This window comes from Athene noctua, chromosome 3, assembly GCF_965140245.1.
Source record: "Athene noctua chromosome 3, bAthNoc1.hap1.1, whole genome shotgun sequence".
Lineage (NCBI taxonomy): Eukaryota > Metazoa > Chordata > Aves > Strigiformes > Strigidae > Athene > Athene noctua.
This window is the reverse complement of record NC_134039.1, coordinates 58,317,887-58,340,621: the sequence shown is the minus strand read 5'-3', so window position 1 is coordinate 58,340,621 and position 22,735 is coordinate 58,317,887.

Sequence of the window (22,735 nt, the reverse complement as noted above, 5' to 3'; positions counted from 1 at the left end):
GACATCCAGCATAAGTAATAGAACCTGTAATTCATCTGAATTTGTATAATTTCAAAGTACTTGTCAAAAATACTGTATAGAAATGGGCACATTTGAGGTACTGTTTATGCAAACTCTCCAACACATATAGTCAAAGCCTCTCTGAAAAGGATATAGGAATGGATTTTCTGAGATTTCCAGATTTCATGGTCTTTACTGAGATGCTCATAGCTTCTCTCCTATTTGGTACTTCAACCCAATATCTTGCTCAGAATCAAAAACTATATTAAAAAAAAAAGAAAAAAAAAAAAAAAGGAAGAATAAAGAAACATCCCAAAATACTGGTGCTGTTATCTATGCTTTCCTGTGATAATCTTCTTCATTTTCGTCTTCTAAATCACCACAAGCAGGGCAGAATAGACATGCTGATATCTTTAGAGTATCTGTAGTCACTTTGAGGATAACACAATCTCAGGTCTTCTCCTTTCACTGGAAAATCTCCAGGATGGAGTGGTGAAAAAATATAGCAAGAGAATCTTTCACACTGCTGGTGAGAGGCATGTGGGGTTGGAATTACCTATCCTCACTGAGATTTAAGTGTACTTGTTGCATGCTAATGCACAGTAACTCATTATGCCACAGTACATTGACCATAAGAATAGTCTTGATTTTGGAAAAACAGCAAAATTGCTTCCATGTTCCTCCAGCAATATAAGGTTTACAGCCATGATAAATTGCTTATCTATCTGAGCCTTCACTTAAATCAATCAGTGGCCATTTCAGTTATTTTAAACATTGATATAAATCAAAATGCAGCTGCTATTATCTGCAGCCAATGCTACAGACACAATGTTGATAAGCACAATATACAATCTAGGTTGAACAGCACTGATTCCTTCCTCCCATTCTCACTTTTCCCTGAGAAAAGACTCAAATCTTGCTTTCTGTACTAAAAATAGCAAATACAATAAGGTGCATTAAGAAAGCCTTTGTCAGAATATCGTTATGATTTATTAAATAAGGGATGCTTTGATCTGGAATACTGAATAATAAAAATGCGTTTACAAACATAAGGATTTGTTATTAATGGAATGTATATATTAGAAATTAATGAACAGTAGGATTATATAATACAATATGAAGTTACAAGAAGACATTACTTGAGGAATAAATATAAAATTAAACTGAGGGATAAATTGTATGATGTAGTTTAAATTAAACTTAAAGCCCCTAAACAAAGGAAATTAATATCCATTATGAACTGAACATTTTAAAATAAATTTAATAAGAAAATGTATTCTGGACATTGAATAAAGATTTTTTTCAGTGTTGGTAATGTAAATTTGATATACATTAAAGAGCTCCTAGAGAAAAAAATACTAAAATTAATGTTACAACTCATGAATCCAAATTCTACTATACAAATAAAAGTACCTCTTTTTTCTCTGTAAGGCATTCTTAAATGAGCCATTTTTGTGAAGAAATTTTCCTTTGCATGGATTGTCCTGTAATTTTCTTCTTCAAGGTTTCTTGCACATTCCTTTGAAACATTTAGAAAAGACCATTATTGGAGGCAAGAGGCAAGTCTTGATAGTCTATTCCTTTATTGACAGTTCTTTTCATCTGTGCTCGATCAGTTCCTATCAGTGCATGGGATAACACTAGGAAGTGTGGAATGAACAGGGGATATATTTCTTGCTGACACTCCATCCGTGTCCCACCAGAAAAGCTGTCTCTGCAACTGCCTGTAACACAAACCTTCTATATCACATCTCTTACTTGCTTCTGCATTGGTCAAAACTATTACTATACGTGGCTAGTGGGATGTAGCCTTATGGAAAAAGCTCTCACAGTGAATAGCAGAAAGGAGGCAAGACTCAAATATGAGTCTCAAATCTGTGGTTTGGGCCATCTCTCAGATGGATTCCAGGATTCCTGGATGAAGGAGGAGCAATGGCAGTATAAAAAACATTATGATCAATAACAAATCAGAGTAAAAGATTCCTAAATGGGATTAATTGCAGCACTGGAATCTATATGGAAGAACAATCATCGATTAGGCATATAAATGGTATGATAAACTGCCCCAGTGCTTGTTCAGGAAAACAACTTACTTTTCAAAAATATTACTGGTTGGAATTTTCCTGTTTTAAAATTAACTAAAATTTTCAAAATCAATTATTACTCACCAACTACTCTGCAAGCCAGATGTCCTAGGGAAAAGGAAACATCCATATTGTTCTGATAAATCAGGCAATAAGTGCAGGACTGACAGACCTGATGGAAACCATCATGATTAGCCTCATCTATATTTCCTTGTTTATTACAGCCATTTTCTGTTTCAAGAAATACTCCCATCTGCCTGCAGCATAGCTTAGCAATAGATTAAAAAAAATCTGGTTTTTTTCTCACCATACTCAACAACCATTGCACAGAACAGACATGGAGAAGAGAATCTCAGAATGTCACATCAACAATGTACATTCTCAGTTCCAGTAAATCCTTTAAAACTGGACTTCTGCACACATCAAAAATAGCCAGGCAGGGGGCTTATGTCACCCTTTTAAACCACACACATCCTAGTAGCTCCTACTTTTTTCTACCCTATCAATAACTGGACAGCTCAGTTATTGCAGTGCCAGTGTATAATAAGCATTTACAATGGCATTGGGTTATTGCATATAGGTACCTCAGGCCAGAATATTAGCAAAACTCATGGGAGAGGAACAAAGAAGAAATCTCTTGAAGATCTTCCTAACATCACCATCAGGAGGGGTGTGTGGTAGGCTATGCTCATTATCTGTTCCATGGCTTTAGCATGCCTGTCTACCAAGGCACCTTACCTCCCTCAAAGGTGCTGCTTTCCTGAGCCATCTCTATGAATCCAGTATGTTTGCAGTCCTCTAGCACTCCCATTTTCCAGCTCTTTTACCACTTTCAATCCTTCAGCAAAGCAACTATATCTTTCCTGTATTTGTACTCTGAAACATGTACAAACTCTTGGTCTTCTACTTTGATATACAAAAGGTACCTGCACACGCACTTAATTTTTCCCTTCCAATTATTTACATGTATTTAGCTTTTCAACTCTGATAGTTAAGACTCTGATTATTTGTCTCTTTCTGTAGCCATATTTCTCTTAAATGTCTTTAGTTGATTTTTTCCCCAGATGTAGTTGACCATGTTACTTGACTCTGCAAACTTCATTGGCTAAAGTGATGTCCATTTCTTTCCGCTCTAAATATTTCAGCTACAGTTGAACTAAATTTATTTAGAAGATAATTTTTAAAATTAATAATTTAATAATTAATAATTTAATAATTAATGAATACTTTAAACTTGTATTTATTCAAAACTGTATGCTTTTTTGATAATTTTCCAGCCTTACTGAGTCTAAGAAAATAGTGAAAAGGGATGGTAAAGGTTTGATTGCCTTCTTTGACCAAAAAAGCCATAACTAACCCCATGTATTGATCCTGACCAGGAGACTATTACACATCTGGGAGCTAGTGATTCACATAGCAGTTAACCTGCACAGGGACAGGCCTGCCTTGTGCTGCATAAATCCTTGGCCACAAAATGAGCTCAGCTCACTGTAACAAGGCCATCTGTGTGGCCTTGCCTTTACCTAACAGCGAAGCAAGAAGTTTTCATTAGAATATCCTTTACAAATAGAGTTGTCACCCTGTGTCCTCAAACCTCCAAAAAATCCTAGGATTATTTTTTTTCCATTAACTATTCCTTACTAGTTCCAAACTTTTGCTTTGTTTTCCAGTAGTCATAGTTTAAACATTATGAGATACTCCATTGTTTTATGTAATTCAATAGCTGGAAGCAATTAGTATTTTTATATGACCAACTTTTGTGTTTATTAATCATGTTTCAGAAAGAGCTTTTGTATAGGTTTTTGTTTTAGGAAGACTGAAAACTCTCAATTTTTCACAAAAAATACATGAAGCATTTCCTTGAATATGAAAGATGACACACTTTTAAATATTGTTTTATTCTGTAACATGATTTGGGAAATAATCAGCCACAAATGGATACTGACTGTCACAGTCTCATTTCTGCTGGATTAACTTTCACTGATTTGAATAACCCTGGTTCCTACTGAAACAAAATGGAGCTTCAAATGTTCAAATCCTTGAAAAATCCGGCCACATTTAAGCGCAGGGTATTCTCCTTTCCTTCCTGTGCTTGTTTGCTTCTTTAATTCATACAGGGTATAGCAACTTCTTTGAACATACTCTGTAGATTTTCTGATTAGTTCCCTATCACAGTATTTCCTTCGGTCATATGTCAACCACTGACTAGATCTGAAGTGGAAGTACAGGAGTGACAAGTAATAGAAATATGTGGCAATGTTTGGCATCCATAAAAAAAAAAAAAAAAAGTTTAACATGAGTGGTTGAAAAGTATAAGATTTGTTAAATAATTTAAAGAATTCTCAGGTATTAGGTACAGAACATCCTTTCACCAAAAAAAAAGTTAAACCCAGGACTGAATACTCTATAATGGCAAAGCTTAGAAACCTAAAGTTTCTAAATCTAAAGTTTAGAACCCCAGTGTTTCTGGAATTGTCTCATAATCTCACTTGGGAAACAGTAGAATAACTCAGCTCAATAGTAATTTTTACATCTTAATGGAAATTTGTTCTAACTTCATATCTTGATATATCATATGGTTGTCAGGATAGCATGTGGAAAAAAAAGTCCTTGTCAAATATACCTTCCAATCTTTTCATCAAATTTAGAGCAAAATACTACAACGTCTAAGGAGTCCTGGATGAAACACACACTTCAACTTCTGTTTACTTTTTTAATGAACTAAATTTTCACGTTATTTACTTGAAGACAGAGATATGATTGATGTCAGTCATTCTCAGATTGGGTGTATCACCTCAAATATCTCCTGCTGCAATGCTTTCTTGTCTATTGACATGATGCTCACCCGATAAACATGAACTCTGGACACCACAGTAATGTCCAAAAAGCCATGTGAAAAGCCAAAGAAACTTGCTACTGCAAAAGTTGTGTCTGTGCCATCATATAGTATAAAAAAGGAATTAAGAGATATCTGCATTGATAATATGAGTACAGAAGCCCTGAATATCAGCAATCATTAGTTAATAAAAAATTCTGAGTTTTGTTTTGAGCCCACTGGAAGCTGAATGACAGAAGTTATGACAGCAGGAAGAGAAGCTGTCAAAGGAGCACCAATGTGTAATGAGAGAAGACATTTCAAAAAATAGAATATGGCTCCATTTCTTCTTGTCAGGATTCATTGAGGCTGAATAGCTCCAAATTCACTGCTCAAAACAGACAGTGTACACTGATGACTAGTAGCAACCAGCCATTCTTCAAACTAGAAATCCGTCTTGGAAGGGAATGCATGCCCAAGCACTTCCAGAGCACAGTGTCTGTTTGCATAAGCCTGCTCTCTCACAGTGATTAATGTGATTGTCAAGCATTTATCAGTACTGGCACTTCAGCCCATTTACAGTGGCAAATGTTTATTATTGAAACCTGATTTCTTCCATTCTTATAGCATGTGCTGAAAAGGAGTTAGTGCTTCCTTTCTTTGGCTTGCAAAATTTATGTGTACCTTGGAGTAAATTCATTACTGGGAAAACAGGAAAACATTAAAAGAAATACATGGAACACTTCTTAAATCTAGACAGCTATAGATTACTATACATGTCAGGAAAGTGCTGTTTCTGTTAAATATACTGTAAATACAATTTAGTTTTGCATTGTGTCTTTCAAGCAGAAATCAAGAAAATACATATTCTTTTATCTTTATGATCCTTTGAAAGACCTGTCTCTAGTGAATCAGAGCTAGAGATTCTTGGAAGCTGAATGTCTACAAGCAAATGTGTAAGATGCTTTCTTCTGGAAGGAAACCTCTGAGGCTAATTGGTCCAATGTGCTGAATGACGTTTTACAGACACAAAACAAGATGAATGTCCTAAATACACTGATACAAGAGAGTTCCTTCTCAAATCTCACACAAACCTGAAAAAGATGTTTTCTTACCAAAAATTCTTTACAGTCTGAGTCCTGCTACAAAACATACTGAGAGATAAAGAGCAAAACTCATGCTGATTTTGATGTTGACCAAGCTCTAAGATCAACTTTGTGTCTTGTCTCCACCATGAGAGAGGAAGCCCCTCTGCGTTAGGTCAGAACCACACCTAGAGGCCTGTGCAATATACCAAATCAGCTCTAACCCTGTTAGTTCAGTGCTGTTTCGCTGATTAAGGATACCAATTAAACTTGGATACCAGAGTGAAAAGAGTAGGCATATTTTACTAGTAATAACTAAATAATGTAACAGACTAATACAGAAACATGCAGTAAGAAAAGACAGAATAGTGCACTTAAAGCAAACAAATAGGAAAATACAGGGTCATGCATCAAATCATTATAACGTGAGAGAGAGAACAGTGATTAAGAAAGACACATCACCACTTGCACACGTTACCATCATCCAGCCCCGCAGTGGCTGGGCAGCCCCGGTTACAGCGAGGGTTTGCAAAGTCGCTGCAAACAGGCTCAGCCTTATATACCAGAGATCGACAAGCCAGAATAGCTGGCACCTTTGTTTTGAGCAGAAAATTTCTGGTTTCATTCTCCTGTTGGATTCCACCCAAAGCCTGGCCAGGGCTCGGGGTGGGGGAAATCAAGGGAGTTTCTAACAAGGCCAAATACGGGTGTTCTCAGCCTTGAACAAGGCTAAACAAGGGAAGTTGGATACATTCTCTCAGCATTTCATCCACACTACTGATAATTGTCTGTCTGAGCTGCCTCTTTCACTAGGAGTTTACATACCTTTTTAATGATTACAGACTAAATTAGCAGCTTCAGCTTGGGGCCTGTTGTTCAGGCTTCAGTATTTCAATGCTTTAGCACTTTTTACATCACCATAGGTGGTTTATTATAACTCAGTACAATGCCTACTAGCACAATGGTTATCAGTTGCAAAATATACAGGATTCATCTATAGGTCAACTCTGGCCTGGGCCTGTTGTCCAAGCCTTAGTACTTCACCTCCACAGAGCTACATGGGAATTTGGAATTGGCAGCTAAAGGTAGATAAGTACCTCAGCTTGATTAAAGGACATACTGCAATCTCCAGCACAGTCGTCTTCTACCCCATGGAGAGAAACAAGATATAGAAGAAGCCCAAGCACTCTGGGGAGGCCAAAGATTTCTCTTTTATAACAAGAGGTAAAGGAAACGGTAGACTCGTAAACTGCAGATTGGGTGTAGATTTGGGTAGCCATATGCTCTCTTTCATCAGTGATAAATGAACATAAGCCAAGCAACTATTTTGTTTGAGGGATGAATAATTGTGATTCCTTTGGGGTTTAGAATAATTTTAAAGAATAAGTGTAAGGGCCCAAGGAAGAGAGTTAGCAGTGACTAATAAACCTTAAACCTCAAAGGACTGCAAGTTCAGAAAAGAACCTGTTAGAAGTTAGCATGTACCTTCTAACAAGCCTACACCTGCTCAGAAAAATCTCCAGAGCTCTTCATGAGCTGATCCTAGAAATTGCCAGACACTCCAACATGAAGAGAGATTTGGTGAAGTGTGACTCCTACCCCTCTGAGATATTTGGCACTCTGCAAACAGGGGCACAGCTCTTGGCTCAGGCTGCTGAGGAAACAAGCTTGAGGAAGAGCACTGAGAAGGTATGTAGAGCAGAAGCAGGTAAGATAAGAAAGGTAAAATTGTTGACACAGAGATGCACAGGTTGGTAGCAGCTCAAGGAGGAGAGTTCAAAAGGCAAAACATGAACCTTGGAAGGTGTCCTGGTTCAGCTAGGATAGGGTTAAGTTTCCCCAGCAGAGAGAGGGAAGGGATCTCCAGCCGGGTTATTCATACCATGCTGATGTCAGGTCCAACACAGCAGCGTGGGAACTTTTTCCTTTGTGGCTTTGATCGCAAAAAGCACGCGCGGTGGGCTAGCTGTATTCTTGCGATATTTCTCTGTATATCTTTTGTCTTGTTTACTGTTATTACTGTTTGTTGTTGTTACTATCGCTATTGTTGTTGTTCAGATTGTTTTATTACACTGTTGTATTAAATTTCTTCTTATTTTAACGTGTCCGAGGGTGGGGGAGGGACAACGGCAACGTGGTCTCCGGTCCCAGGAGGGCTTAAACCATCACAGAAGGTATAAAATTTTAAAGGGAAAACCAGGGATTTGGAAAACAGCAACTCACCACCACTGAGGAGGAGCACTTCAGGGAGCAGAGAAGTCCATCCCTTGTCCACATGACTGATGACCAGCGACCTCTTTGTGGTGAGCTCAGTAACATTTACCTGAATAGCACGGCAATCATTACTATCTTGTATTTGTGTTAGCCACCACATAATATGCTATACTTGTAAATTGTTTATAACCTAGCTGCAGAGTCTCTTTGCATATGGTAAAACGTGCCTGAACAAAGTGACCTGGAAAATTACAACTGACACAAAGAAAATGAGCAATAAAAGAAAACTTAGGATAAGGAATAGGCACAACTGAAAACAAAGTAAATAAAATATGACCCTGATTAAGAGATGGATGTGTGCCCACAGCTTATTTAGCAGAAGCTACCAAGAGAGAGATTGTTGTGACTCCCTGCTGCGCAAGTGCTCTGCAATACATGATATTTATTTAAAAATAAGTATGCTCCATCAGGAAGTGGATTTCTGATGAGCACCACTAATATCAAATAAAATCAGCATTGCATTTCAGCTTTTCACATGCATGAATTGTTAATCTGATATTTTCTATCGCTGCACTGCAGTTGCAGACTGACATCATTGTAGGTCATACTTTACTAATATTGGTGGCAGTCAAACCACAGAAGAAAAGAGGGCTTCTTTCCAGCACAAGCAGACAAATTCTGCCTACTTCCATATGCTGAGCACCATGATACTGCAGCCAGGCTTTTGCAAATGTTTTAACAAAGCCCACACTGCTATATCTACACTACAAATAAACTATTTTGCTCAAAGAGGGGGACAAAGATCACCAAAAAGAGTAAAAATAAACCACTGAACACATCTGAGAACACCACTGATCAATAGAAGGTGGCTGGAAGGAAAGGCTTTTGAGGTAGACTGCTGGAGCCCTGCAGAAAATTACCTCAAGGAGTGAGTGCCACAGTGACAGAGAGAGGCCCAGATGCCACTTCTTGTCCCAAACCTGTGGCAGAGGAAGGAATCAAGCTCTTACCTGACTTCAGAAACTTTTCTGAAAAGGTGAAGTATTGAGCCAGTGTAAGTCTTGGGTTGCAGCCCTAAGCAAAAGGCTTTGCATGATCGTGGTGTCAAGAAGAAAATAATAATGATCAACAAAACTTAATACTAAAGGAAACTATGCAAGTGAGATGAACAAATGGAAGTCAGAGAAGTAGAATGACTACTGAAGCCAGGTTAGTTGAAACTGGCTCAGACAGCATGATTACCTTAAAAACTAAACCAAAACCAATATATCCTACTTCATTTTTAGTAACTGCCCCATTTTCCCTTCACCATTATGATACTTTGAATGATTTTGCACAATGATTAGCCACCGTGCTTTCACTTTCATCTTTGGACCTGGGTCTGGGTTAAAGAGTGTTTTTCAAATGCTTTCCAGACAAACCTGAGATCCAGTGCTCCTTCCTTGTTCTCTTTGACTAGTCAGACCTCTCTGGCACTGTTTTGTCAGTCACATGTTTTCTTTAGACCTTTCTCACATCTTGTAGATTACAACCTGTTGACCTCTTTAGATAGTTAGATAGAATGATGAAATGCTCTGGAAACAGTAAATGTATTGTTTTAGTGATAATCTCTGTCTGGCACTTTCTACTAAGAAGGAAATGAATTAATAACAGTGTTTTCTCTGTAAAACAAACCTGTTTTCTGAGACAAGAGTTTAATTTTCTTTGGCAAGAAGACAGGAAGAAATATACTCATTTAAATGTGGGTTCTCACGAAATAAGGAGAAGTTTTTGAGAGGAACCATATTTTAGGTTTTTCTCTCTTCTACAGTTCTCTGTTATTCATCACTCACTGTTTCAATTCTTGTTAAGCTGTCACTTAGCATTTTTTCCCTCTGGAATGACAGCAGGGCATGCTGTTTACACTGGCTAGACAGATGCCTACCCAGAGAGTGAGCATATCAGCTTCTGGACTGCACAGCCTGTAATAACATGGCATGTGTCCTTGACATCAGATCTTTGGCATTAACGTATGTAGGTGACAAGCTTGTTAGCAAGTCAGATGGTGCAGAAGTTATGCAATTCAAGTAACAGCTAAAGAGCTAATTTTACCTCCTGAAAATTAAAAAAAACCCAATAATTCTGGTTACTATATAAATAGTTGTCTGATAATTAAAATCAAGTTCCTGCAGCAATATTTAAATGGTTAAAATGTGCCTGTAAACCCAGAAATACTAAAAAATGCTTGCAGTTGATCCTGATTTTGAACAATATTAAACAGGAGCCCAATTATTGCTGTTGAGCTGTCTAGAGCACCAGCACAAATGGGGCTTTTGTTGTGGGAGGCAATATAATATCTTCATAAGTTTTCATTGTTCTAGAGAGCCTTGGAGGAACATTTTGCAGGGCTGAAACTTTCAAAATATGCAGTTAGCCTTTACACCAGCATACAAGACACCAAAGAGGAGGTCTCCTCCCTGCCATCATTCAAGCTGTAAGGGTAGCTGCATTAATTCCATCCTAACTTGTCTGTTCATAAGTCCAGACAATACTATTATGATATCATGTGTCCTCATTCCCCACTTTCACTCCTGCTAAGTCCATCCAATGACAGATTGCCAATATCTTGACCAGGTCTAAATGTTTCTCAAAAGAAAGGAGGAAGACAAAATCATCCCAAGATCTTCTGAGGGGCTGTTTTGACAAAGTGCAAGTGATTATATGAGATCTAGAAGAATTTAAAGCAAAGGGTTCCAATCCATGCTCAGAGTAACTAGATCAGGAGGGATTCCAGCACATACAGTGACTTTATTGTAGATTAATACAGTGTGAACACAGATATTTCAGCTAAGCCACCACCAGTTTAGCTGAAGATACTACATTTACATAGACATGGGGTTAGATCCATCTGATTCACCATTGTAAAAGTTTACAGTGTAGACATCTGAAATTGTGTTGTAAATTTTACTGTTTATAGAGCAGAAATAGGTTCTTTTGTAGTGTGACTCCTCGCGTCCTAAAGTATGAACATAAAATAGATCAGACAACTCAAGACTTGCCAATGAGTCTATTTCTCTCTACTATCACAGAAGTCAAGGCTGACTACATCAGATATAGTTGTCTACATTATTTATCTCTAAAATCAGGTGTGACGACCCCTCATCCTGGTGTCCACAGAACATCTCTGGGACTTCAAACATCTCTGGGACTTCCGCTGCATTCATTCAAAAACTTGACACTTCTGTCAATGGAGAATTAGAGAGGTAGATTTGCATAATGGTTTTCTTTTGCATTTCCACTTGGAGAGCAGACGGCTTCAGATTTTTTTTATTGCCTCTACCACGGCCAACCAGCACTATCTGTGTGCCATGGCAAAACACACCATCCCAGCTTACTGTCAGTTGCAGAATGTGTGAATGGAACATTTTCAGACTTTAGAGAAAGTACGGTGTCAGTTTCAAAGAGCAAAGATTTGGCACCATTCTCATTTTATCCCAGTTGATTCTTTCCTCCTGAGGCTCAGGTAGGTTGTCAGCTTTCAAGTGGGATGAGATCCATTTAAAGACTGTGACATTGCAGGTGTCAGAAAAATCACAGATTCTACTTGAAACCAACATTTTTAATTACATTTGGCATTCCCATGCATATTGCTGTCACTTCTTCAGCACTGATGGCAATAAGCTAGGGAATGTCCAGCATAATTAAAAACTTTCATTTTAATATATTCCATGACTTTTATGTACCTTTGAACCTTAGGTCTCCTGTACTGAGCAAAGTGGAATGGAAAATATAGGAGTCTGACACCTCAAACACCACTTACAAGTAAGATCCTGCCCAGGTATTGCCAAAAAGTGATTGCTGAAACAAAGCATCAGGAAGCTGCTGACTTTATTCTCCCACCCATCTACGGAGACTGAGTCCTCTTCTATAGTAACTGCTTAATTGGTCACATCTGCTTTTGAAACCCGGACTGGAGGAGAGGTAATTACATTGGTGCTGCTCTCTACATTCTTCAGAATAGCACTGTTGTTAGGCCACTCACCTAGAAAGTGGAAAATGCATTTAGACTATTTTCCAGATGACAGGTTTCAAAGGTCCCCAGAAGACAAACACAATAGGCTAAAGTTGCTGGGCACTCCTCCTGCCAAAGCATAAAAACAGGCAGCAAGAGTCATGGGATCAAAAGTTGAGCAAATAAGGAAGATGACAGCACTGTGACCTTGTGATTAGGGCACTAATTTAGGACAGGGTAGGAATGAGTGGTCTTGATCCCTACTCCCAGAAGAGGTTGTGCAGCTGAAAATAGGTGAAAAAACTGGCGTGATCCAGAGTGCAGAGTGTGGAAGTTTTCAACTTCTCTTTTGAATTACCTCACTCAGAAGAGAAAAAATCAGCAGCAAAGGCTTTCAAGATTAGCTTCAGTAAAACCTCTTCCAAACATAAAGTCTTCAATTCCTCCATGATTTTAAAGACAGCATACTGACAATCTTCTACAATACAATATTTCTTTCTGAGCAAAGCTTCAAATCATGAGGATATATATTGCAATTTGGTTTCAGACACTAATTCTTCCTGCTCCACAGGACACCTAAAGGAGAATCCGCTTATGGTTGCTGAAAGTGAGTAGTAACTTAAGCACTACGTCTGATCCCTTCCTGAAGGAATTCATCAGAGATATGATCTACAAGGTCAAATGGCACTATGGTATCACTCACAAGTTCTTCTTACAATGAATTAGGGAGAAGGACAAATTGGAATGACAGTGCAACACATAGCTACTGACCCATAATGTGACCTTCATGAAGCAAAATTTTAGAGAGGCCTTAACTTCAATATCCAGTCCAGACCAACAGTACAACTTCATATTTTGCCTGTAGCATTTCTAAGACAGTAAGTCAAAGAACATCCATCTTGTAAGGGAAAATTGTTGCTTAATATGAAGAACTGTACTGAAGATCAGTCAAGGCATTTGAGAACATTTAGCCGTTGCGTTGTCATATGTTTCTGTAGTTTCTCTTATATCAGTATGTCACAGAATCACAGAATTGTCTAGGTTGGAAAAGACCTTGTAGATTATCCAGTCCAACCATTAACCTAACACTGATAGTTCCCAACTACACCATATCCCTATCCCATGTCAAACAAATCAAAATCATACTTGTAATGAACATAAAAGTTCCCTCCATGCCACTGGTCTGTGAGCCTGGGGACATTTTCTATTTCCTCTTCATTCATCCTTTAAAATGAATTGCAATGGTTCTGCCACCACTGGACAAGAAGTCCATAATCAGAGGAGTAATCTGTCTCAACTATGGCTGCCACCAAAACAAATAGTGCTAGACTTGGTGTTGACTGAGCTTTACTATTTCAATGGATGGAGTTTCCACAACAGCAATCCAGGACTAGCCTGAAATTTTACAAATCAGTGATCTAGAGAGTTAAGCAATTGAAGCATAATTCTGAATCAACTTTGCACCCTGTGATAAAAGACTGAAGACAAAAAAAATCATGCTTGACTTTCAGTGGTGTATTTATAACAGCAATACATTAACTGGTAAGGTTTCAATGCAGTCTGCAAAAGCTATGTGTCAGAAAACTAAAGGCAACCAGTTATCTGGCAGGACATTCAACAAAGTTACAAAGTACTAATGCAGAATGAGACTGTGTTTTGTGTGTTACAGTAAGCTTTTTAGAATATGCACCATCAAGATTAAACTGGATCCAAACTAAACAATTACTGACATTTTAAGTGCATGGAATACAAATCTCTCCAGCACATATAAAACCAAGCAGTTTGGTGTAACAAATGCTGTCAAGTGTCTACAGTTCTAATAATATAATGGTTCACATGCTATAACTTAGAAGTGAAATGAACAAACAAATTTTTTCCACAATGCTCTAGATTTATTTCATATGTGTAAGTGATGATTCTCAGTCACCCTAGGTCTATATCCACAAAACTAAACAAATACTCCTAGTCTTTTTTTTATATCTGCTTTGGGGAAGACTTGTCATGGAGCACTAACAGATCTCATCAGAAGATGTTTCTTCACTGGTGCTTTACTGGGTTGCTTTAACCTCTCACAGTAAAACCTCTCTCCATTTCTAACAAAGAACAGTAAGTGGTGGAGTTTGTCATCCAAATGTAATATTTGACTGGCTTTTGTTTTAGCAGACAAACCCTTTCACAAGGTTGTATTGCCTTTTACAATAGGAATGCTGGAACCCTTACTGAAGAATCTGAAGACATTGAGTGGCCACTAACTTCTGAACTAGCTGGTACAATCCAGAAGCCTCTGCCCAGGCTGGAAATATACACAGTTCTGAAAGTAGTAGGCAATAGTATGTATCAAACCAAGATTCACCTGAAGAATGTCAAACTCAGGTATTCAATTCCTCACATAGATGTATCCTAGGCTCAGAAATCAGCAAGCTTCTAAAGCATTTTAAGTAAATTGGGGTAGTACAGAAAATGCTGATCCGGTATCTCACACTAATTCAATAGCCTGAGGCTGGTTTCCTGATGTAGAAGAAACATTAGCAGTACACAGTATTCCATCTGCAAGGTATTTCAGACAGCTTCTATCTACATTCAGAATGTTAGCATCTGGCAGAGCAATTTCATTTGTTTGTTGGCTAGACTGAGAACTATAAAACACCTTCACAAAATGTCCAGTCTTTCTACATGCTTGCATCCCATGTTTTCTACAGAATTTCTAGTGAAATGTGGTTTACTGGGTATGTTCACAGTGAGATGAGCTTGCTTTGTGTATTTTGAAACTTCATATTTTTTTCTTAAGCTTTGCTTTCAGCTACTTTTGTTGTTTATGTGATGTGAACAGTGTCTGAAATCCCTTGACTTAATGTTTTATGTTTGCCATCACCAACTCCATTTGGCTAGTAAAGGATTTAGCTTTCTGTAGTGTCAGGTCTGATGCAAGTAGTAACTGTTCTCTAATAAGAAATGCATTTATTCCAAATAACAGGAATTAGAATAACAGAAATTTCAAATAATAGAATAACTCTCATAAAGAACAAACTGGTGCCTTAAAGAAAGTTCTGTAGAGTCTTCCTTTTCTTTTCTTCTGGGAATGAAATTAATAGTGTTTAGTTATAATAACCAGTTTAAGGACCAAAAAACTTCTTCAGTCTGTAGCATATTCATTTTGAAAAGGAGTGTAAAATATATGCTGATCTCTTCTACCAAAATGGTGCATAAAAAACACACCTCACACATTGCAGAGCTTTTTGACATTCATATTGAATTTTTGTTTTGAAAGACTTTCATTCAAAGACGAAAAATAATTGAAGGCTTACCCAGATTTTGCAGAAGCAGCATAGGCAGATTCAGGGATGAGTGAGCCATTCTTATTGGTAATTTACTGCACAACAAGAACAAAAAAGCACACCAAGTTTATTAGATTATTAAACAAAGAAAAGCAAATGCCTGAGCAGTGGCAGAGCCAAATGCAGGACAGCTCCTGCATCTCCACGATGGCCATGGCCCCTTCAACCCTCCCTCAGCACAGCCAGTTCCTCTTCTGTCAACTGAGTCATGGACATTTTCACCATGTGAAGCAACTCTTGCCCTCCCTTTCTTCAGTGTAATCTTTCTCATCTCTTAAATACACCACAGTGGTCATTACATCTTTTTGCTTCACACATGCAAAGCACCTTATGCAACCAGTGCTATACAACAAGCGGGATATGCTCCAGATCTTTTCCCTTCTTTTTGTAGCAGGGAAGACATTAGATGCCTCAGACCAGATTCAGCTTCCTGAAAGTAGGACCTGGCCACCATTAGAGGTGTTTTGGTGTGGCACCTCACTTCTCATTGCCATTCCAGGAGGGCATAAAGGCTGTCTGAGGTAAAAGCTCCCTGCAGATGTATTGGAAATGAAAGGTACCCTAAATGACCACAAATAAACATGTTTAAGAAGCTGAATGCAGACTTTCACTTAGGAGTCAATGTCAGATTGACATCTAAATCTCAATTTGAAAGGGCAGTAAGATCATGTATGTAGGGCACCTGCTAAAAGTAATGCCGTGCCTATTATACTGGCAAACTCCTCTCCCATTTAAGGACTGGAACCTTACAACATAAGGAAATAAGGAATCATCATCACCTCTATTTTGTAAAGAGTGAGGCTGAAACAAACAGGATTAAGAGATGGACTTTGATTTCATGCTGGAACATTATGTGATTAACACTTCTGAAAGACAAGTTCCAATGACAAGGTCCACAGAAGGCACTCTTGTCTCTAGCATCAGGTAATTGTCCAAACTTTTAGGACTCTAGACATAAACATAAAAATTTCTGTGACAGGGTTACAACATTTGTGGATAAGGGGAGAGCAACCGATGTCATCTACCTGGACTTGTGAGAAGCATTTGACACTGTCCCACGCATCATTCTTGTCTCTAAATTGAAGAGACATGGATTTGGTGAATGGACCACTCTGTGCATAAAGAATTGGCTCAATGGTCACAAAGAGTTTTGATCAACGGCTTGATGTCCAAGTGGAAACCAATGACAAATGGTGTTCCTCAGGGGTTGGCATTGGGACTGGCGCTGTTTAACATCTTTGTTGATGACATGCACAGTGATTGAGTGTACCCTCAGTAAGTCTGCTGATGACACCAAACTGCATGGTGCAGATGGCACGCTGGAGGGAAGGGATGCCATTCAGAGGGACCATGACATGCTCGAAAGGTGGGCCCATGCAAACCTCTTGAAGATAAAGAAGGCCAAATGCAAGGTCCTGCACATGGGTCAGGGCAATCCCATGCACAAATCCAGGCTGGGTGATGAGTGTATTGAGATCAGCCCTGTGGAGAAGGACTTGGGAGTAGCAGTGGATGGAAAACTGAATATGAGCCAGCAATATATGCTTGCAGCCCAGAAAGCCAACTGTACCCTGGGCTACATCAAAAGAAGCGTAACCAGCAGGTCAAGGAAGGTGGCTTCTCCTGCTCTAATCTGCTCTGTGGGATCCCACCTGGATTACTACGTCCAGCTCTGGGGACTCCAGCATAAGAAAGACATGGACCTGTTTGAGTGCGTCCAGAGAAGGGCCATGAAAATGATCAGGGGGCTGGAGCACCTCCTTTATGAGCACAGGATGAGAGAGTTGAGGTTGTTCAGCCCAGAGAAGAGAAGGCTCCAGGGACAACTTATAGCTGCCTTCCAGTACTTAAAGAGGCTACAGGAAAGATGGGGAGGGACTCTTTAACAGTCAGTGTAGTGATAGGACAAGGAGTAATGGCTTTAAACTGAAAGAGAGTAGATTTAGATTAGATAGAAGGAAGAAATTCTTTACTGTGATGGTGATGAGACACTGGAACAGGTTGCCCAGAGAGGTTGTGGCTGCCCCCTCCCTGGCAGTGTTCAAGGCCAGGTTGGACGGGGCTTTGAGCAACCTGATCCAGTGGAAGGTGTCCCTGCCCATGGCGGGGGGGGTTGGAACTAGATGATCTCAAAGGTCGCTCCCAATCCAAACCATTCTATGATTCTATGATTTATGATAACCCACAAAGTCCATGACCAATCACTTGGTGGTCTAGCACCTATGGATATCCTGAATGTTTGCCTGATAATTACCAGCAAAAGTGTTTACTTCATTTCTACGCAATATTGCTGCTCTTTGGACCATTTAAGAATCCATGCTTTTTTGAAGCTTGCTGTTAAGATCTAATCTCTAGGTGTATTTAAGTGCCCAAACCCCTCATTGCACTGGGTTTATACGGTGAGGTGCCGGCAGCGGGGGCCGCAGGGCGGCCTCTGTGGGGAGCGGCCGGGGCTGCCCGGTGCCGGACACGGCCGGTTCCAGCCGGCTCCGACCGACCCCCGCAGGGCACAGTGAGCCCCTCGGCCGAGACGGTGTCGCCTCAGGGAAAGCAGGCTTAAGGACAGGCAGAAGTGCCTGACAGGCAGGAGGGGCGGACAAAAGGGAGCGAGAAAGCCCTGCAGACACCCAGGTCAGTGAGACCCACATTGGAGAAATTCGTGAAGGACTGTGTCCTGTGAGAGGGACCCCACGCTGGAGTAGGGGAAGAGTGTGAGGAGGAAGGAGCAGCAGAAAGGAGATGTTATGAACTGACCACAACCCCCATTCCCAATCCCCCTGCGACGCTCGGGCCAGTAGAAGGTAGAGGAGATAGGAATGATGGAGTGAAGTTGAGCTTGGGTAGAAGGGGGGAAGGGGAGAAGATGTTTGAGTGTTTTGTCTTTTTTCTCACCATACTACTCTATTATTAATTTGCAATAAAGTAAATTAATTTTCCCCAAGTGTAGTCTGTTTTGTCTCTGAGAGTAATTGGAACGATCTCCCAGTCCTTATCTCAACCCATGGGTTTTTCATATTTCTCCAACTGTCCTGTTGAGAGGGGGAGTGACAGAGCGGCTGGGTGGGCATCTGGCTGTCAGTCAAGGTCAATCAAGCACACATGTTTATAGCGAATGGTAGTGACACTGACTTCATTTAGGAATTTGATCTCAGCAGAGATTTTGTCCAAGCATGCTCAACAGGGCAGCTGCAAGTCCCCAAATTATAGTGACTATTTGTGGTTGTTGAAAATGATTCTGTATGTAGTAGAACAAGTTTCATGCACGTTCCACAGGCTCCCCTGCTATAATCACAGTTTGATGTACATTCATGGGCCCACTTTCCACAAAACTCTGTTTTACCCACACCATGCAGGCTGCTGGCCCTGTAATGCCCTTGAGTTTTTTCTGGTCCCCAGGCACTGCACTCACAGCCCCTTCAGTTCCTTTGCCTCACTTTAGCTCATGTCCTCCAGTCCCCAGCTCCCTTTTCTATCCTACATTAGCACTTCTTTCCCAGCTATTCTGCGCTTCAGCCAGGCAGACCCGTGCACAGAATCCCTGGCCAGCTAGAGCCCAAACCAAACAAATAACTGTACAGATCACATATCAGCCAGTGCAGGCATTTAAATGGGTGTTCACCAGTGTGGACTTTTATTCTGGTGTCTTTCCTCTATGAAATCATTGCTTTTTATGACATTTTTAGGAGCTTATGTCTTTGAGACTTCGGTAAAATTTTGGGGAAATTGTCCAGTGACTTCAAAATGTGGTGGGGGAAATGACTGACAGAGAGAGACAGAACGATCGCAAAAAAGGGAAAGCAGGTTAACAGTCTATTGAGCTATGAGTCTTTTAATCTTTAATGAAGAGTAAAAATCTGCAAAGACTTCAGAGACTACAGGTGCCATCACATAGCATTTCATCTTGATTTAAACAGCATGAAATTGTAAGTTTGTGTATTTGTACCTGTGACTCCTGCCATCTGCCCCTGAGATCAGGCTGGAGCATTATATGCTGGGACTGCATATCACATTATGAAACATTAGATCCAGCGACCTTCAGTCTCCAGGGTCCACACTTCAGTTATTAAAGATGAAAGAGGCAGCAGTCTTCTCCATTTGATTCCTGGCATAAGATCTCCCTATGCAAGGGATTAATATTAATTTTAAAATTTTCTATAGCTGTTATGTACATATTATGTCAGTTTAGTGGAATCGTTTTTCTTAAAAAGAATGGAACCATGAATCCAAACCATGTTAAAAAAACAAATCTGAAAGTTACTTTAAAATGAATGTAACAGTCTTTTATGCTAGGGTGAGTAAATAATAACCTTAACACTAAGGTTTCCTTGGGAATCTATTAAAATATGTAACTGTCATCATAGTGCTTCTTCTTCCACATTTGAGCCAAGAAGCTATCTGTGCTCCTTAGCCAACTCATCATGCCTTCTCTAAGAAAGTATCTTTCTTCCTTCTGAAATGAGAAAGGAAGATTACAAATAAGAACAGACTGTACTGACACTACATTTCTATTAAATGCTGTCTGCAAATAGTGGAATAAAAGTTCTTCCACCAGTAAGGTCGGTAGAGAACAGGACATCTGAGATCCTCACTCTGCTCAGGCTCCCTCAGGCCAGTCCTTAAATTACTTTGGATATATCTATATAACAGAACACAATGCTGTGAAGAGACAGCCAACTTAGCTAACACACAGGAGATATGACTAAACATTAATTTCTACAGTATTGTGCACAAGCTCAATACTGTAGACTTAATGCTCATTAACAACAGGATATATCTGCTCTGGAGGAGCCAGAGTAGCATAGCTATACACTTCTGCTCTGCAGGCTAGCACAGATGGCTCCATGAAGCATGTTTTGTGCTGCACAGTTGTATCCTGAGAATCCCAGTCAACAGAAGAGTGAAAAATAGCCCTCTTCAGAAGCTGGTTAGAAGTTAGAAATCCAACCTTTCTTGCTGCAGAAAGTGTACCATTCATACCACAGTGTGAGACCCCTTCCACAATTCTTGTCAAAATGCAAGTCTTTTCTATGGTGACTTGACAGACGTCACAAAAAGTGCAAAATAAGAACTAGCCTTAGTGGTCCTGCAAACTGCCACAGAATTCATCAAGTGGGGTCTAGACCAAAAGCGACCAATTTGCCAATCTCATAGGATTTTAATATCTCAAACACATCCAGCAGAGTTAGCCATATACTCTAGCTTGCATTTTTTTCTAATTGCTCCAACTTCCTCCTCCCACCAGAATTAAAGATTTTCACTTCTTTGTGGGCTGGTAGGACCTTAAAGGAATTACGAGAGATCACAGAGAAAGTTTCAGAGTTTACTTAATGCCCACTAAGTCATTTATATGGTTCCTACATCAGGTTTAGAAATGGGAGTTGAGGTTGAAAGACCAATTTTATCACACATTAAACACTCACTGCGTTGTGAGGTAGCCTGTTCCTTTCATTTAACTGGCAAAAAGAAGACCAAGTCCCAAAAGTAAGCCTGGGATTGTAAACAACTTCAGAGAGGTGAAATGAAATGCATGTAAAAGTGAATTCCATCCAAAAGTTCTCCCTCTTCACTTACTTACTCTGCAATCAGAATACCTGACCACTGTACACAAGGCAGTGAGCTATTATTTTTGAAGGCATTCCGGAAATTTTCTTCCTGCCTCCTGTTTTCTCCTCCTCCCCAATGTATGAGCAGAGGAGGCATATCCTTGATGCACAGTGCCTCCAAGCACTGGTTTTGTGGTGTTTCAGCCTGTGCCTAAAGACACAGACTAGCTCCAAGGGCTAACAACAAACATGTCAGCATTGTAATCAGGTATAAGAAGATTAAACTAATGAAAGAATCATGCTGACTTCACTGTCGGAGCTGAAAGAAATATGAACTACACATAAAAATTAATTTAGCTTGAAAAAATTTTCTTAATGTCACAAGATATTTTTACGCACTACATGGTGTTGGTCATTGCACAGGGAAAGTATTTTTAATATGATTTTCATCTTTATGATGTCCTTTTAAATTCTCATATATGGACTCATCTTGCGTTGTTTCCAATCATTTTGGTCCTTAGGAAAAGTTCTTCAAAGAAAGATATGACTATAAATAAGGTGTAGGAACAAGCAGTTCCCAACAGGCTTAAAACTACTTTTTTCTGTGTCCCCACCAATCCAAATCTCTTCAGATTATGTGTAGCACAGATAGAATTTATAATGTCTTGTGGCATTAATTCTCATTTGATTAAAAAAGCTAATACCTGCATATTTTTGGCAATAAAATAAGCAGAATACAAAAAGCTGTAGGGTTTTTTGTGCACTAGTGTTTTCTAAGATAGGTATAAGCTTGTCTTATCCTGAAACCATATATGCCTGTGCTTACAGAACTTGTCAACTTCGACTACAGTTGCATGAAGATCAGTTACACGAGTTGTTACCTGAACGTGTCCTTGCAGGAATGTATCAAACAAAACTTGAAGAGAGGAAAACTGTGGAAAAAAGCTCAGTGCAAAATATATTGGAGCATTAAAACACTGCACTGAATAGCAACAAATAATAATTTTATTAATATGGTTCAATCTGCCCGTTCTGTACATTTTAAACAACTTACCTTATCTCTCACATTTCTTTTAAGAAGGAAAGGAAAAGAGAGGCTTATCAAGGGCACTTTGTATTTCCCATCACTGCTACAGGCTCTAACACAACCGGCATTGCACTGAAACACTGATACAGGATGCAACATGCCACATAATGAGGATGCCTCTCTTTTGTTTCCAATCCTTTTCAGAATGCCACGAGACAGATGCATTTCCAACACATGTGCAGGCTGTGTGGCATGCCAACAAACGACTTCTGCACAGTTTGCGTTTTCATCTTTGAAGCATTTATTTTGGTTTTCATTTTGAAATGTATTTCTTTCTTGGTCTATGTCAGTCACCATCACAACTGACAGGTGCATGTGGCATATGCCAGCTTTGTGCTTCACCTAAGATCACTTTTCATAAGTGCTCTACTTTTGCCAAACTGTCTTATCTCTTGCATCCTTCTCAGGACAGGTGTACAGCCTCCAGTAGCACTTGAGTGCTTTGGGGGTGTGTGAGCATGAACTGTTTAAAGTCCGTAGACTCCTTCAATTAGAATTACATAATTAAATATACCAAAAAATCCTGAAGTACAACAGGACTACATGTGAAATAAAGAGGTAAAGAGGCTGCTATAGGCATG